The 17,351-nt window shown below is 44.6% G+C and overlaps 1 pseudogene; it reads left to right on the top strand.

The window, feature by feature from the left end:
- The first annotated feature begins 2,676 nt into the window (after positions 1 to 2,676).
- On the top strand, positions 2,677 to 3,429 carry LOC101043147 (protein mago nashi homolog pseudogene; annotated as a pseudogene).
- The last annotated feature ends 13,922 nt before the right edge of the window (positions 3,430 to 17,351 follow it).

Genomic DNA, 17,351 nt, shown 5'->3' with positions numbered 1-17,351 from the left:
AAATTCATATGTGGAAGCCATAACTCCCAGTACTTCAGTATGTGACTGTATTTGGAGATAAGGCCTTTTAAGAGGTAGTTAAGTTAGAATGGGGCATTGCAGTGGGCCCGAATCCAATATGACTTGTGTCCTCATAAGAAGAGGAGATGAGGACAGACACCAAGGATGTGTGAGCACAAAGGAAAGACCCTTAGAGGACACAGTGTGAAGATGGTTATCTGCAAACCAGGGAGAGACCAAACCTGCTGGGATCTTGGTCTTGGACTTCTAGCCTCCAGAACTATGAGGAGTAAACGTTTGTTGTTTCACTGTCACACACTATCCAGTGTGTAGGATTTTGTTATGGCAAACTTCGAAAACTAAAATAGACAGTATTCCAGGTAGAAGGTACAGCAAGTGTCAGCAGTCTGAGGACAGCACACCTGGAAGGAGGCCAGCGCACCTGGAGCACTGTTGCCCAGGCTGGGGTGCAGCGGCCCAATCTCGGCTTACTATAACCTCCTTCTCCCGGGTTCAAGCAATTCTGCCTCAGCCTCCCAAGTAGCTGGGATTATAAGTGCCTGCCACCATGTCTCGCTAATTTTTGTATTTTCAGCAGAGACAGGTTTCACCATGTTAACCAGGCTGGTCTCGACGTCCTGACCTCAGGTGATCTGTCCACCTCGGCCTCCCGAAGTGCTGGAGTGAGCCACCACACCCGGCCGATAAGATTCCTTTTCAAAAAAACTTTTGTGGATATAGGATCTTGCTAGGTTGCCCAGGCTTGACTCAAGCTCCTGGGCTCAAGCGATCCTCCCACTTTGGCCTCCCAAGTGGCTGGGACTACAGCCACACACCGCTGAGCCTGGCTAAGGTACCTGGTTTTCATTTAAGTGAGTTGGTGACCCATTTGGAGAGGTTTTATTTTTTTTAATTTATTTGTGACTTTATTAAGATGATTTTTTGTGATCTTTCTAATATTTTAATTTAAAACTTTTAATTGATATTAATATATGATTATACATATTTATGGGGCACATGTGATATTTCAATACACATAGACAATATGTAATGATTAAATCAGGGTAACTGGCATATCCATAATCTCAAACGGTTATTATTTCTTTGTATTAGGAATTTTCAAAATCCTTTCTTCTAGCTGCTTCAAAATAAATAATAAATTATTGTTAATTACATTCTCCCTGCTATGCTATGGAACATTAGAACCTATTCCTTCTATCTAACCATTTGTACTCATTAACCAGCCCTTCACTGCCTTCCTTACGCCCTTTTCTCCCCAGCCTCTGGTAACCACTATTCTACTCTCTACTTCTATGAAATCAACTTTATTAGTTCCCGCTTACGAGTGAGAACACAGAATTTATCCTTCTGTGCCTGGCTTATTTCACTCAGCATAATGTCCTTCATCTGGAGAGTTTTAAGCAGGGAGTAACAGGATAGAGCTCATCAGTCATCATTTCTTCTTCTGCCATATTACACGGGGGATCCGATGAGATGGAGCATTCCAATTGGTAACTGCTCTAAATATGATGAAATTTGAGGGAAGTTTGCGAGAATGCTAATAAGGGGGAGCAATCCAACTCGGAACAAGAAGAGTCGGAGGTAGATGGTTTAATGATGGGAAGTGCTTCTCCCTCCGTAACAAGCCAAGAGGCAGCACGCCTGCAGAAATCAGCTTCTAGATTCAATTCACTTCAGTATCCAGTGAGCCCCTCCTGATGTGCCAGGCTGATTCTAGGTTCTGGGGATAACCGAGATTTAAAAACAGCAGGCAGGCCAGCTGCCGTGGCTCACACCTGTAATCCCAGCACTTTGGGGGCTGAGGTAGGAAGATTGCTTGAGCCCAGGAGTTCAAAACCAGCTTGGGCAACGTAGCAAGACCCTGTCTCTATATCAAATACAAAAATTAGCCAGGTGCAGTGGCACACACCTGTAGTCCCAGCTACTCGGGAGACTGAGGTGGGAGGATTGCTTGAGCCCAGGAGGTTCAAGGATGGAGTGAACTATGATCACACCACTGCACTCCAGCCTGGTTGACGGAGTGGAACCCTGACTCAAAACTAAAAAACAAAGAACAAAACCAGCAGAGAGAAATCTCTGTCTTGTGGAGCTGGCATTCTGGGGTGAGTGTAGGGGAGCTGGAGACAGCAAACACATAAGTACAATATAGGCTATGTCAGGTAAGTGCGGTGGGAAAAAAGCAGGGGAGCATGGGGGAGGGTGCTTGGGTGGAGAAGGGTTGCCACTTTCTTTTTTTTTTTTCTTTTTTTTTTTTTTTTGAGACAGAGTCTCTTTCTGTCGCCCAGACTGGAGTGCAGTGGCACAATCGTGGTTCACTGCAACCTCCACCTCTGGGGTTCACGCAATTCTCCTGCCTCAGCCTCCCAAGTAACTGGGACAACAGGTGCCCACCACCATACCCGGCTAATTTTTTGGATATTTAGTAGAGACTGGGTTTCACCATGTTAGCCATGCTGGTCTCGATCTTCTGACCTCGTGATCCAACCACCTCAGCCTCCCAAAGTGCTGGGATTACAGGCGTGAGCCACCGCGCCCAAGGGGTTGCCATTTTCAACAGGACAACCAGGGAAGATCTCAATGAGAACATGACACTAGAGTGAAAACCCTGAGAAGATGATGCGATGCTGCAGGGCCCGTGAGCCCCGGTGACATGGGACCGCTGGAGGGTTGTGAGCAGGAGAGAGACACAACCACTCTGACTGCTGCACCAAGAGTAGACTCTCACAGGGAGGCAAGGAGACTGGGTGAGAGGTTGCTTCAAGAATCCAACAAACGTGCTTTTAAAAAATGGAAAAGAAACATCAGTGTTGGGCGCAGACCGCGGCAGTGCAGCTTTCTCTTAGAAGTTCCGTCTCAGTTGTCTTTTGCGAGCCATGGAGAGTGACTTGTATCTACGTTACTACATGGGGCATAAGGGCAAGTTCAGCCATGAGTTCCTGGAGTTTGAGTTCCGACTGGACGGGAAATTAAGATATGCCAACAACAACAATTACAAGAATGATGTCATGATCAGAAAAGAGGCTTATGTACATAAAAGCGTGACGGAGGAACTGAAGAGAATAATTGATGACAGTGAAATTACCAAAGAGGATGATGCGTCGTGGCCTCCTCCTGACCAAGTGGGCTGGCAGGAGCTTGAAATCGTTTCACAACACCAAAAATTGGTTCCCTTATTGATGTCAATCAATCCAAGGATCCAGAAGGCTTACGAGTATTTATTATCTTGTCCAGGACCTGAAGCATTTGGTCTTCAGTCTTATTGGATTAACTTCAAGATTAAACTAATCTAGATTGAATATTGGTGTGGACATGGGGGGCGGGATTAGTTTTTAATTAGCATTATCAAGAAAATTTTGTGTATATCAGGGCAGTATTTTTTTATAAACTATAAATGATTGTCTTTAATAAATGTGATAAAATAAAATAAAAAAATTGAATTGATGACTGCAGCCTGTCCAGCCCAGAAGCCACATGTGGACACAGCATCTCTTCAACCTTCGAGAATATGTCTCCTAACACATGCAGCCAGCTTTGGAAGGCACGTCATAACCATCATGGGCTGATGTAGCTGTCCAAGAAATAGCATTGAATTTAAAAATTAGTAACAGAACAGCATAATCCATTTTGTGCATGAAAAGTGAGTAGGTGATAGATAACAGATAGATGGATAGGTAGATAGATAGATAGATAATAGGTAGATGGTAGGGAGGAAGAGAGGGAATGAGAGAGGAGGGAGGAAGGAAGAGAGGGAGGAAGGGAAGGGAAGGGGAGGGAAGAAAGGCAGGAAGACAGGCAGACACAATACCCGCTCGGTACTGGCTCCTTCAGCTGCTCTCCTGCTGAGCCGAGGTCAGTCCCACCGGAGCCCATCTCCTTCCAAACCACAAATTCAACTCTATAGTATTGTCAAAGGTGTGAATTTAAAACATATTTTCTTTATGATGAAATATACACATAAAGAGTATATATGGTCAGGTCCACCATGTTGCCAGAACCCAGTGTCTCCATCACACAGATTTTACTGCCAGTTTCCTCTAGAGATGGAGGAGGGTGTGATATCTCACAGAGCCCACCGGGGCTTCTGAAAACTCCATTTAAATGCCCCTGCTCTTTTCCCCAAGCTCCTCTGTCCACCGCACCCCTGGCGCCCCACTCTGAGCTGTCTGTCAAACACCACTCCCAACCCCGCAGCACTCTGCCTGCCTTTCTCCTGGCTCTTCTAGCACTTATCAAAGCTAAGAGACTGAGCGCTGGGCAAAGCAAACAGTGGGCTGAGGGCCAGACCGGGATGCTGCCAGCCTCCAGGACTTCCCTGGGGGCCTGTGCAGACTCACAAAAAAAAAACTCTCTACAGGGGTTACCTGTGGGGATGGCCCAGGGGCTTTAGCTTACCATTTGCCACCCTTTCGAACAATTTCTTCTTGCACGTATGTCAGTTTTAGAGCAACCCCCACCCAGATCTGTCCCTCCCAGTTTAGGACACAGGAAAAGAGAGCAAAAGGAGACCATCAATCCCAGCCTACTCCCTTCCCTTCCTGCCCCTGATCCAGCCTCTGGGAAGCTGTGTGGACAGCCCAGCCTGAACTTGCCTTGCCCACACCCTCGCCCCCAAAGCTGCCCTTTGGTCACCCCTCAGCCCTAGGTCTACTGTCGTTAGGTCAGATGTGGAAAGAGGCCTATGTAGGCCCTGGAAATAGATTTGGGGATATTTTAGCAGGGAATGATGTCTTGGGTGCCCAGAATACAAGGTGTGGAGGGGCAGGACGGTGGGAGGAGGTTCATTCTGGGTCCACCCAATGGTAAGATCACCAACACCTTTCTCCTTTCACCTCTTCTGTATTCTGTATTTTCTATTGAGCAGAACATTTGTGATCTTTGTGTGGTCTCCAAATTGTGTGGCCACATTTGGAGGAATCGAGATGCCTACACAGTGAAGGGGAGGCCTGAGGAATCACGAAGACCTGTAGCGCGTTCTGGATTTTGTCACGTCTTAGCTGGGTGGCCTGAGCAAGTCCCATTAGCTGTCTTGAGCCTCAGTCTCCTCTGTAAAACAGGAATAAGCACTGTGAATGGCACAGAGATGTTTAAGATGTAGTTATTACTATGTTTTAAATGTCAGTTGATGCCAGGAATATTCTGCCAGCCCTCCAAAGGTGGTTTCAGCAGGCTTATTTCCTGGTCATAATCACTTCCTCCATCCCTGGCTTATGTCATGTTCAGGCCTGACCTCACCACCGGCCCACCCTGCTCCTCCCATTCGCTGCGTCACCCTGCCTCCACGGTTAGCCCAGCCCCCAGCCCAGAGCTCAGCCTCAGGTGAAAAGCGTCAGGGGTCAGCTTTCTCTTTTACCTCCAGCTGCTCTTTTAATCTTTACCCTTTCCCTGCTCCCTTTCTGACCCTCTTACTCACCTCTGCAGATGACGTGTAAAATAGCTCAAGTCAGTGTGTTAACCTTTCCGGGGGTTATTTTCTTTTAAACTGAGGTTTTGTCCCTTGGTACAGCTGAAAAGAAAGCCAGCCTGGGAGGAAGAGACTTGGATTTAAATCCTGTGCTCGTACTTTCTAGTTGTGGGGTCTCTGATGAGTTACTTCAGCTCTCTGAACCTCAGGGTCCTCTTCTATAAAACGGAAGAATGCCCAGTGCTTTGCGAGGCTGAGATGGGAGGATTGCTTGAGCCCAGGAGTCTGAGACCAGCCTGGGCAACATAACAAGATTCCATCTCTATGAAAAAAAACACACACACAAATTGGCTGGGTATGTTGGTTCTTACCCATAGTCCCAGCTGTTTGTGAGGCTGGGGTAGCAGGATTGCTTGAGCCCAGGAGTCAGATGTTACAGTGAGCTATGTGATCACCCCACTGCACTCCAGCCTGAATAACAGAGCAAGACCCTGTCTTTAAAAAAGAGAGAGAGAGAGAGAGAGAGAGAGAGAGAGAATGAATGAATGATTTCTACCCCACGATTTTGTATCTTGAATCGCCAACATGTGTAAGAGACAAAATAGGAGTTTGGTCAGTGGTAGATATGTAACCACCCAATGGGTTCATCCTGCCTGCTGCCCCTATAGATAGAGCTGACTTAGCAACACAGCGACATAGAAGTAAAGAGTTTATGCATGCACGGCCTGCTGAACAGGAAACCGGGCTTTTATTATTGCGCACATCAGCCTCCCAGAAAATTTGGAAGCTAGGGGTTTTTCTTTGTTGTTGTTTTTGAGATGGATTCTCACTCTGTCGCCAGGCTGGAGTGCAGTGGGACAGTCTCAGCTCACTGCAACCTCCGCCTCCTGGGTTCAAGTGATTCTCCTGCCTCAGCGTCCCAAGTAGCTGGGACTACAGGTGTACACCACCATGCCCAGCTAATTTTTGTATTTGATTTTTTTCCTTTTTTTGAGACGGAGTCTAGCTCTGTCACCAGGTCATCAGGCTGGAGTGCAGTGGTATGATCTTCGTTCACTGCAACCTCCGCCTCCTGGGTTCAAGCGATTCTCCTGCCTCAGCCTCCCTAGCAGCTGGGCTTACAGGTGCATGCCACCATGCCCAGCTAATTTTTTGTGTTTTTAGTAGAGACGGGGTTTTGCCATGTTGGTCAGGTTGGCCTCAAACTCCTGACCTTATAATCCGCCCGCCTCAGCCTCCCAAAGTGCTGGGATTATAGGCGTGAGCCACTGCGTCTGGCCAAATTTTGTATTTTTAGTAGAAGTGGCATCCTTAAGGGAGGAAGTGTCCTTACACTCCGCTCTGCTGGCACCTGGAGGGTCTGTAAGCCCTCAGGCCAGCACTGACCACGTGTATTTAGCTCTGGCAAAGGAGTGGAAGGAGGAGGAATAGCATGTGAGAGGGAGAGAAGGGGAAAAAGAAAACAGGAATCCTGATTTTTCTGTCCCCATGTTTTGAACACTGATTTCAACTAGAACAATCAATATGTAGCAAAATAGAAGAAAAGGAGCAGTCTTTGTTGAGAAATAGTAATAGCTCACTTTCACTGAGCTCTGACTGCATGGCAGGCTCCACGCTAGGCATTTGAGTCTGAGGAAGGAGATCCTGAATCACCCTGAATCCTTTTAAGTTTCTAAGAGCAGTCCCCCAGCCTTCTAGATTGCATTTCAATCGGAGAGGTAAAAGCTGGCAGACCAGGTGCCACCCTTGACTGCACCCCTATGGATCACAGGCATGGTATGGAAGAATCTTTCCGGAAGGCATTGTTTTTACTTAAACATGATCAGACCCCCACTTAAGTCAGGTATCCCACACCTACTTCATGGATCAAGTCCTTTCACACGTAATTTCTGGAGTCGTAAGCCTTTAAAAAGGCAAGGATTTTCTTTGTTGGTGAGCTCCGTTGTTAGGCATCTATGCTGCTGCAGCTCCTGGCTGAATAAAACACCACTTCCTTCCCAGTTCGGTGTTCGAGAGGTTTGTTTGCAACCGCTCCTGCTTCAACTCTATTATCTCGTTTAACCATCACAATCACCCCATGAGGAAGGTGTCACCATTTTTTCCTTGTTAAAGATGAGAAACACAAGCATAGAAATGTTAAAGATGTGGTGTAAGAACAAGTATTGCAGTTCAAGGTTGTCAGACCCAAAAACCCTAAATTCTTTTTTTATTTGTTTTGTTTTTTGAGATGGAGTATCACTGTGTTGTCCAGGCTGGACTGCAGTGGTGATACAGTGGCTCACTGCAGCCTCAACCTTCCAAGCTCAAGCAATCCTCCTGCCTCAGCCTCCTGAGTAGCTGGGACCACAGGTGTGTGCCACCATAACCATCCAAATTTTTATTTTTCTGTAGAGATGGGGTCTCCCTGTATTGCCCAGGCTGGTCTCAAACTCCTGGGCGGAAGCGATCCTCCTATTCACAAGGAAGGAGACCCCCTTCTCTGAGCCTGTGCTTGGAGGAAAGGAGGAAGTAAAAGCAAAGGTAAGCCTGATGAGGTGAGTGGAAAGGACCAGTTGGTGCCACGAGTCAGATCTCAAGGTTAAATATTAAACCCCCTACTCCTAACCACAATCCTATCTATAGGTCACAGACATGGAATGGAGAAATTTTCCCCAGAAGGCACTGTTCTTGCTCAACTACCCAGACCCCTACCTAGTCAAGTCCCCCATGCTTGTCTAATCCATCACGACCCTCTCACATGTGTACCTCTTAGATTGCAAGCCTTTAAAAGGACCAGGATTTTCTTTGTCTGCTTGAGCCAGCCACAGCTCCTGGCCAAATAAACTGCCACTTCCTTCCCCAGTTTGGTGCTCAAGACCTTTCCTTCGCAGCTGCTCCTGTTACACTCAGCCTCCCAAAGTGCTGGGATTACAGGCATAAACCATTGAGCCCAGCCTCCAAACCCCAAGTTGTTAGGGGAAAACTAAAGACCTAATGAGACTACAACAAAATGAGAATCAGAAATTCGAGGTGTCTAATAATAGCAGGTTAGTCACCATAAGGAGAAGAAAAGCACATTATATGCAGTGTGACTATAAGCACATTTTTAGGAAACCTATACATGGATGACATCATACAAGATAAAATTTACAAAGGCAACCACAAATATGAAGTCTCCAAGATAAGTCATTGTGATGTTATGATCTGTATTGATTTCATTCAAATTTACAGTTCCTTGTTCATAATCCCACAGTCCTAGTTACAGTGTTTTGTTGTAATGTTGGGTGAGTTGGGTCTCAGGAAACAGAAACTCTCCTGCCCTCATTTCATTTGCTTTAAGGAAGAACTCTAATATTCCCCCATCTTTTTGACACCCTAGAGAGTGTCCTGCCCTATATCCTGGAGGAAAGAATGCTGACTGACATCATGAAGCTTCCAGAAAACTCAAGAGAACAGGGTTTGGAGAGCTTCCAAGTAGCTAAACATGTGGAGGTTCCTGGAGGGTGGCATACCCATGGAGGGCATGGGAACCCCCATCCCTTCCCCTATACGTCACCCTACACATCTTATTGGGTGAGGGAGGGTGGTCAGTCTTGGGAACTGAGCCCTCACCCTGTGGTATTTGACACTATCTCCAGGTAGATAGTGTTGAAATTGAATTGGGGGACACCCAGCTGTTGTCCATTGCTTGGTGTGTGGGGAAAAACCCACACATTTATTTGGTCATGGAAGTTTTCTGCTGTGTTGGTGATTGTTGTGGTGCTATAAGAGCAAAAGAAAAACATGGTTTGAGAGAATTTTTCCCTGCACAGTTGTCAAGACCTCTCTAAGAAAATTATAAATTTTAGTAAGTGGCATTAAAGAAAACCTAAATATATGGAGATGCATACCATGTTCATGGACAGAAAGGCAATTATCTTCAAATTGTCCTAATGCTATTTCAACTAAAAGCCCCAAACAGTTTTTCATATAACTTGACAAGCTGAAGCTTCAATTTATATGAAGGCAAAAAGGACCAAGAAATGCTAAGACTCACCCAAAGCAGAATTCTGGGCAGGTACTTGACCTCCAAATCAAGTACGAAAATGACATAGAGATTGACAAACAAATGATGGAACAGAATGAAGGGCCTCAAAATGGATCTACATTTATTAGGATATCTGATTTCTTGTGGAGGATGCCCTGAAGACTAATAGGCAAAGAACAATTTATTTCATAAATAAAGCTGGGACAATTGGCTATCCAAATTGGAAAAACAATACCCTTTAACACATTAAAAACTCAATTCCAGGTATATCAAAGTCCTAAATGTGAAAATAAAACCTTAAAACTCTTAGAAGAAAATGTAGAATATTTTTATGATCTCAGGGTAAAGATAAATTTCTTAAGCAAAATACAGAAACTGCAACCACAAAGAAAAAGGCTAACACATTTTTTTTTAACAGTAAGCATGTTATTAAAGAAAAAAAAAAAGACTGGCACATTTGATAAAGTAATTTCTGTTCATTAAAAGACATCATAGGTCAAGCACAGTGGCTCATGGCTATAATCCCAGCACCTTGGGAGGCCAAGGTGAGAGGATTGCTTGTGTCCAAGAGTTCAAGACCAATCTGGGCAACACAGCAGGACCCTGTTTCTACAAGAAATACAAATTGGCTGTGTGTGGTGGCATGCACCTGTAGTCCCAGATACTCCAGAGATTGAAGTGGGAGGATCACTTGAGCCTGAGAAGTTGAGGCTGCAATGAGCCATGATTACATCACTGTACTCCAGGCTGGGTGACACAGCAAGACTATCTTCTAAAAACAAATTGGTTTTGGCCAGGCACAGTGGCTCATGCCTGTAATACCAGCCCTTTGGAAGGCCAAGGCAGGTGGATCACCCAAGTTCAGAGTTTGAGACCAGCCTGGGAAACATGGTGAAACCCTACCTCTACTAAAAACACAAAATTAGCTGGGCATGGTGATACACACCTGTAATCCCAGCTACTTGGGAGGCTGAGGCAGGAGAATCACTTGAACCTAGGAGGCAGAGGTTGCAGTGAATGGAGATCGCACCACTGCACTCCAGGCTGGGCAACAAAAGGGAAATTGCATCTCAAAAAAAATTGTTTTAAATAATAATTTAGGCTGGGTGCAGTGGCTTACGCCTGTAACCCCTGCACTTTGGGAGGCTGAGGCTGGCAGATTACCTGAGGTCAGGAGTTGGAGACCAGCCTGGCCAACATGATGAAACCCCCATCTCTACTAAAAATACAAACAATTAGCTGGCTGTTGTGGTGATCACCTGTAATCCCAGCTACTTAGGAGGCCAAAGCAGGTGAATCCTTTGAACCCTGGAGGCAGAAGTTGCAGTAAACCAAGACTGTACCAAGACCGTGCCACTGCCTAGGCAACAAGAGCAAAACTCTGTCTCAAAATAATAATAATAATAATAATAATTTAAAATACATCGTAATATATGAAATGTAAGCCATAAATTTATAGAAGATATTTTAATGTATAATCAATAAATGATTCGCATCCAAAATAAAGTCTTACCAATTCATACAACTAAGATAAACAGTCTCATAGAAAAATGGGCAAAAGACTTACACGGGTATTTTACATAAGAGGAAACAAACATGACAAAGGAACTTATGATCAGATACTCAATTTCATTATCATTCATGGACATGCAAAATAAAACCACACCGAAATATCTTTCTGTGCCCACCAAACTGATAAAAACTGAAAGTCTGACAATAGTAAATGTTAGGATATGGAGCAACTGAGATGACCATCTACTCTTGATGACATTGTATGTTGGTGTGGCCACTTTAGAAAATAGAACACTCACATCTGACAACCCAGCAATTCCAATCCTGGTTATGTAACTAGAAAAACTCTGGCATATGTGCATCAGGGTATATGTACAAGAATGGTCATAGCTGTTGTTAATTAAAAATTCTGGAACCAGCACTTTGGGAGGCCAAGGCAGGCGAATCATTTGAGGTCAGGAGTTTGAGACCAGCCTGGCCAACATAGTGAAACACTGTCTCTACTAAACATACAAAAATTAGCCGGGCGTGGCAGTGTGTGCCTGTAGTTCCACCTACTTGGGAGGCTGAGGCAGGAGAACTGCTTGAAACTGGGAGGCGGAGGTTGCAGTGAGCCAAGATTTTGCCACTGCACTCCAGCCTGGGTGACAGAACGAGACTTTGCTCAAAAAAATAAATACATAAAATTTTGGAACACTTTACACACATTAGGATGGCTATGTTAAAAAAAATTTTAAATAAAAATACCATAAAATAACAGGTGTTGGTAAGCACATGGGGAAATTAGAACCCTTGTACACTACTGGTGGGAATGTAGCATGGTGCAGTCACTATGGAAAACACACGGTGGGTCCTCAGAAAATTAAACATAGAATTACCATATGATCCAGCAATTCCACTTCTGAGTATACATACACCCAAAAGAACTGGAAACAGGGGCTGGATACAGCGGCTCATGCCTCTAGTCCCAGAACTTTGGGAGGTTGAGGCAGGTGGATCACTTGAGGCCAGTAGTTCGAGACCAGCCTGGCCTGAACGTGGTGAAACCTGTCTCTACTGAAAATACAAGAATTAGCTTGGTGTGGTGGTATGCACCTGTAATCCCAGCTACTTTGGTGACAGAGGCAAGAGAATCGCTTGAACCCGGGAGGAAGAGGTTGCAGTGAGCCGAGATCATGCTACTGTACTCTAGCCTGGGCGACAAAGTGAGACTCTGTTAAAATAAAATAATTGAAAGCAAGGACGCAAACAGATGTTTATTTTATTTCATTATTTTATTTTATTTTATTATGAAAAAGAGTTTTGCTCTTGTTGCCCATGCTGGAGTGCAATGGCGTGATCTTGGCTCATTGCAACCTCCGCCTCCTGGGTTCAGGTGATTCTCCTGCCTCAGCCTCCTGAGTAGCTGTGATTACAGGCATGTGCCACCACCCCTGGCTAATTTTGGGTTTTTAGTACAGATAGGGTTTCTTCATATTGGCTAGTTGGGTCTCAAACTCCTGACCTCAGGTGATCCACCCACCTCAGCCTCCCAAAGTGCAGTGATTACAGGCGTGAGCCACTGTGCCTGGCCATCAAACAGATATTTCATACTGATGTTCACAGCAACATTCTTCACAACAGCTAAAAAGTTTGGAAGTAACCCAAGTGTTCAACAGTTGATAAATAAATAAACAAAATGTGGGATATACATACAATAGAATATCTTTGAGCCTCAAAGGGGAAGGAAATTCTGACATATGCAACAATATGGATGAACCTTGAGGACATTACGCTAAGTGAAACAAGCTGGTCTCACGAAAGGTAAATACGGTATCATTCCACTTATGTGAGGTCCCTAAAATAGTCAAATTCATAGAGACAGAAAGTAGAAAGGTGGTTGCCAAAGGCTGAGGGGAGAAAGGAATGGAGAGTTACTGTTTAATGGGTGCAGAGTTTTAGTTTGGGAAAATGATAAATTCTAGAGATGGATGGTGATAAGGGTTGCACAATAGTGTGACTGTACCCAATATCACTGAACTATACACTTAAAAATGGCTCAAATGAGGTTGGGTGAGGTGGTTCACGCCTGTTATCTCAGCATTTTGGAAGGCCGGGGCAGGTAGATCACTTGAGGTCAGGAGTTCAAGACCAGCCTGGCCAACACAGAGAAATCCCATCTCTATTAAAAATACCAAAATTAGCTGGGCGCGGTGGCAGGCACCTGTAGTTCTATCTGCTCAAGAGTCTGAGGCAGGAGAATCGCTTGAACCCAAGAGACAGAGGTTGTAGTGAGATGAGGTTGTCCCACTACACCCCAGCCTGGGAGACAAGAGCAAAACTCCACCTCCAAGAAGAAAAAAAAAGAAATGGCTAAATGGTAAATGCTTATATATAGAGTATAGACATATATATATATATACAGATGTATACAACATATACACATGTATATGCTGTATGTACATGTGTATATAACAATGGAAAAATACCAATATTTAGCTTAATAAAATGTTTTAAAGATAAAAAAAATTCCTGGAAACCACCCACATGTATATCAGCAGGAGCACGGGTAAGTAAATTAGAGTACAGTATATTCATACACTGTATTACTGCACAGCAATGACAATGAATGATCTAAATCTGCACCATCAACATGGGTGAATCTCACAAGCATAATACATGAAAAGGGAAAATTGTAATACCCTCCAATTATATATAAAGGTCAATAACATTACATTATTTTGGGACAGCATCTATCTATCTATCTGTAGTAAAAATATATATACAAAAGCAAAGGGGCCAGGCACGGTGACTCACATATGTAATCCCAGCACTTTGGGAGGCCGAAGTCAGAGGATCGCTTGAGTTCAGGAGTTTGAGACCAGCCTGGGAAACATGGTGAAACTCTGTCTCTACAACAGATAAAATATTAGCTAGGCATGGTGCTGCATGCCCATAGTCCCAGCTACTTAGGATGCTGAGGAGGAGGATTGCTTGAACTCGGGAGGTTGAGGCTGCAGTGAGCCGTGATCATGCCACTGCACTCCAACCTAGGTGACAGAGCAAGAGCTTGTCTCAAAAAAGAAAAGGAAAGGAAAGGAATGATTCGCACAAATTCAAGATGGTGGCTACTCAGTGTGAGTAGAAAGAGGCGCATGATCAGAGAGGGGCATGAGGAGGTTTCTTAGAGATTGATGATGGTCTATTTCTTAAGCTGGGTGGTGGATACATGGGTCTTCATTCTACATTTATTCTTTAATTTTTAAATATGTGTTATATACACTTTTTGGTATCTGAATGATAGCACATTATTATCTTAAAATGCCATATATATAGAAAAAGGCTGGAAGGACTCTAAATGTGACAGTGTCCCAGGAGTGGGACTTTCTTTATACTTTCTAATTTTTGTATTTTTAAAATAGTCTTCTGAACTTTTATAATGAAAAAAGCATTAAATTACAATAAGAAAAAAAGAAACAACGAGAATTTTCCCCTCAAATTTGTTCGGAGAAAAGGGAAGTGAGAGGAGATGGGTGAAAGCTCTGGGCTTCCCCAAATTCTACTAGTAATAAAAGATGACATTGGAATTTTGAGGCAAAATGCTACTAAGGAGATAATGGGTTTTAACCGTTATCTTGAGGAGGGAAACGTTCCTCCAAAAAGCCAATTCCCTGGCCCATTTTCTCAGAAAATCCCTGCCAGTTTCAAGAGTGGGCAGAGAGTTTTGGTGTCCTTTGGAAACAAGGGGACGTAACCAAGGAGATGTAGCTATATGGCCCGGCCAGTCCTTGATGGGGCTGATTTCAAATGAAAATCTTGGCACAAATCCCCTTTCAACAACCTAAAGAGCTAATAAAAAAGGTGAAAAAGAGGAAATAACAGAGCTAAGAGAAATGGTAGAGCTAGGAGTTGGCTTGAGACTAAATGGTCCAACACAGGTAACATACTTCTGGCTAGTGCGATGGCCTTTTGACTAAATCTAATTCAGGAGATCTTAGGTTTCTCTTCTTAGTACATCATCTTATGTACCTAGTCTCTTTCCCATCATCACTGAAACTCCCAACAAAAGATGACAAACTCAACCATTCTTTCTCTTGAGGCATCTATGTGCCCCACAAACACATACGCAGCGCCCACCATGTCTGCAAGCCTTGTTCAGCATGTAGAGACGCAGGTGAAGGACACAGTGACTGTCCCTTGAAGAAGCTGCCCCCTCAAGGTTGGGAGGCAGATGCAGCGACAATTAGAATGGAAGGTACAAGACATTGTGGGCCATGGGGAAAGGACTAACCCAGCCTGGGGTAAGACAGAGGGCAACCGAAAAGACATGGCCCTTGTACAGAGTCGTAAAGGATGAGCTGCAATAAACCAGGCAAAGAAGGGTTAAGATGAGTTCTTGGCTGGGCGTGGTGGCTCACGCCTGTAATCCAAGTACTTCGAAGGCCAAGGAGGGTGGATCACCTGAGGTCGGGAGTTCAAGACCAGCCTGACCAACATGGTGAAACCCCGTCTTATAAAAAAAAAATTTTTTTTAATTAAAAAAATTTTAAAAAGATGAGTTCTTACAGGCAAGGAGGACTATATGAGCAAAGACGCGGAGAAGAAAAACGGCATGGCACAAAGGAAACCACAAGTACTGTACAGTTTATTTCTTTCTGGGAAGGTGACCATGAGGCAGGGCCTGGCCAGGGGAGTTTGGGGAAATTAACGGGAACCATATCTAGAAGATCCTTTCTCACCAGGTAGAGGGACTTAGACTGTTTCTTGGGCACTGGGGAGCCACGGAGATATTTTAACAGGGAAGTGAGGTGGCCAATGAGTCCCTTGCATTATGATCAGTCTGCTATTTAAATGGCCCACTTGGTCAGGCATAGTGGCTCATGCCTGTAATCCTAGTACTTTGGGAGGCTGAGGTGGGCAGATCACCTGAGGTCAGGAGTTTAAGACCAGCCTGGCCAACATGGTGAAACCCCATCTCTATAACATACAGACATACATACGTACCTAAATGGCCCACTTGATGATATCAGGGAAATAAACAAAAAGAAAGGAAACTATAGGCAGATTAGGGAGAGGACAGATTCATGCTAAACTTGGAGAGAGAAATCCCTGTCTGAAACCCACCTCACTGCTCACCAACATTTACGAGCTGTTGTTTGCTCATCTGTAAAGTGGGAGCAGTGTGGGAGCATCTACTGAAATGTTCCATGTGGAAGGCCTTGGCATATAGCCAGGCATGGTGGCACGCATCTATAGTCCCAGCTACTCAGGAGGCTGAGACAGAAGAATCACTTGAACCTGGGAAGCAGAGGTTGCAGTGAGCTGAGATTGAACCACTGCACTCCAGCCTGGGCAACAGAGCAAGACTCTGTTGCAAAATAATAATAATTTTTAAATAACCTTACAAAAGCCCTTGACAAAGAGTAGGTGTCCAGTCAATGTCATCTCGCTTCCCATCACTTACACAGTAAGGGTCTTTCCAGTTCCATTTCCTAATTCACCCTCATTCCATCTTCAGTTCAAGGCCAGTTATTTCTGGCCTGTCATAGTCACTCAATAAATATTCATAGAAGACCTTGTCTGAAGGGGTGAGTTGATCTCTTGGAAGCTGAAGATTGTCTTGGCAGAACCATGAGCCCAAGGCTTTGATGCCCTCGAGACCACAGAGGAACTGAACTCAGTCCTCAGCAGGGTTCCTGAGGAGCTGCCATCCCTCTAGCCTTCTGGAAAACCCTGAACTCCTTGGGAATCTTCTGCTCTCCCTCCTTTCAGGATTCAGAGCTCCTGGCTGGGAAGACAGAATAATCTCTGCCTCCATTGACCTCCCAAAGAAAGGCCAATATATTCCCTGGCACACCAAAGAGCCCAGTCTAATAAAGCAAGCATCAGCAGTGGTGGCCTTCGCACCAGGGGAGGAGGGGGATGCCAGAGAGATTTCACTTTCTGCTAAGGACTCTTTTTCCTTTTTTTTTTTTTTCTTCAAACAGGTCAAAAATCTTCTGTCACCCATGCTGAGGTACAATGGCACGATTACGGCTCACTGCAGCCTCGACCTCCAGGGCTCGATTAATCCTCCCATCTCAGTCTCCGGAGTAGCTGGGACTACAGATGCATACCACCACACCCAGCTAATTTTTGTATTTTTTGTAGAGTTGTGGTTTTACCACGTTGCACAGGCTGGTCTCAAACTCCTGGCCTCAAGTGATTGGCCCACCTTGGCCTCCCAAAATGCTCCGATTATAGGCATGAACCACCACACCTGTATTCCTTTTCCCTGCTTGAATATGTGTGTGTGTGTATATATATATATATATATATATATATATTTTAGAGACGGGGGCTCGCTATGTTGCCCAGGCTGGAGTGCAGTGGCTATTCACAGGCACAATCCCACTACTGATCAGCACGGAAGTTTTGACCTTTTTGACCTGC

The sequence above is a fragment of the Saimiri boliviensis genome, chromosome 20, assembly GCF_048565385.1.
Source record: "Saimiri boliviensis isolate mSaiBol1 chromosome 20, mSaiBol1.pri, whole genome shotgun sequence".
Taxonomy (NCBI): domain Eukaryota; kingdom Metazoa; phylum Chordata; class Mammalia; order Primates; family Cebidae; genus Saimiri; species Saimiri boliviensis.
Note: the sequence above shows the minus strand (reverse complement) of the source record. Positions and strands in the feature narration are given on the sequence as shown.